Genomic DNA, 1,463 nt, shown 5'->3' with positions numbered 1-1,463 from the left:
TAAAATAGATAAATAAATATTTAAGTAGATAAGTAAGTAAATCGATCAGCATGGGCATCTGTGAGGGACGAGTGCCTGTAGAGTAGAACATCATGTTGCTTAATATTCCTGAAAACACTTGACAAATTAATTCAATTCAGGGCATGATGAGAGCAGAAATGAGAGTCTTTGACATGGCAGCACAGGTGGAAGTGTGGTCTTGTTAGTCAGTGAGAATCATTTCCGTGTTGAACCAGGTGTGTGTCATTCCTTCCTCCTGAGTCTTTCTGGCAAGTTTGTTGAAGAGAAGGATCTCATGACTTCTGCTCTGACAATCTCCCAGGCACAAGGGCTGTATTTCTTCTCTTGCAGATAGACAGTGATTCTGTGGAAGTATTTCCTCACAGCCAGGATGGAGTCCTCCTTCAGCAGGGGAGTCCCTTCCAGCCCCGCCTCCTGCATCAGACAGGCTTGCAGGTCAGTGAGCTGCTGATAAAGTGCAGTGCAGAACTTGTCCAGGAGGGTCTCATCCCAAGCGGCAGCCGAGCCCTCTGTGCTGAAGAGCTGGAAGGTCTGCTGGATCATCTCGTGGACGACAGCCATGGCTTGAGCCTTCTGGAACTGGTTGCCTCCAAACGCCTCCTGGGGGAATCCAAAGTCATTTCTGTCCTTCAGGCAGGAGAAGGGGGAGATTCTCCTCATTTGTTGCAGGAGCATCAGGGCCCTCGTGTTAGCCAGGCTGTGGGTCTGAGGCAGGTCACAGCCCAGAGAGCAGTTGGAGTTGCAACTGAGCAGCACCAGGGCCAGGAGTAAGGACACGGTTGGGGCCATCGGGGACCCTGCAGATGCTGCCGGCCTGGCTGAGGTGGGGACTCTGTGAACCCTGCTCTCTAGGTTCTCTGAAGACCTTCCTTCAGACGTGGGTCTTAAATAAGAATGTATTCATTTCCATTTCCTGAATATTTCTTGTTACTTTCTACTTCTGTTTTTGCTTTTCATTTTGCACTCTCCAAATGGGTTAGGGCAGCGTTTCGCAAATATTTTTTTCCATTATTGCCTCTGCCCCTGCCCACAGAGCCTTCTTAGATAGTTTTTCCTAATTGCCCCCCCAACATGAAATTTTGATAACACATATGTCCTGTGTATGTATTTATGTACTCCATGGATATCTCTACTCTGCACATCTAAAAAGTGCAAAGCTTACTCTTTGTATCACTGCAGGATTAAGAATGACAAAAAGTTTTAAAGCTATTGAATTTTTTTTTTAAGCTATTGAAGTTTTAAAAAATTTTTATTGGAGTAGGGTTGGTTTAAAGTGTTGTGTTAGTTTCAGGTGTACAGCAAAGTGAATCATTTATACATATACATATATCCACTCTTTTTTAGATTCTTTTCCCATAGAGGTCATTATAGAGTATTGAGTAGAGTTCCCTGTGCTACAAAGTAGATCCTTATTATTTATCTATTTTGTATATAGTAGTGTG

General features: G+C 44.2%; 1 pseudogene across 1 annotated transcript; it reads right to left on the bottom strand.

Moving 5' to 3' along the window:
• Positions 1-215: 215 nt before the first annotated feature.
• On the bottom strand, positions 216-843 carry LOC103068617 (interferon alpha-1 pseudogene; annotated as a pseudogene). Its single transcript, XR_014368624.1, has one exon. The product of XR_014368624.1 is annotated as an interferon alpha-1 pseudogene (transcript).
• Positions 844-1,463: the final 620 nt, after the last annotated feature.

This window comes from Lipotes vexillifer, unplaced genomic scaffold (genome assembly GCF_000442215.2).
Source record: "Lipotes vexillifer unplaced genomic scaffold, Lipotes_vexillifer_v1.1 scaffold317, whole genome shotgun sequence".
NCBI lineage: Eukaryota > Metazoa > Chordata > Mammalia > Artiodactyla > Lipotidae > Lipotes > Lipotes vexillifer.
Note: the sequence above shows the minus strand (reverse complement) of the source record. Positions and strands in the feature narration are given on the sequence as shown.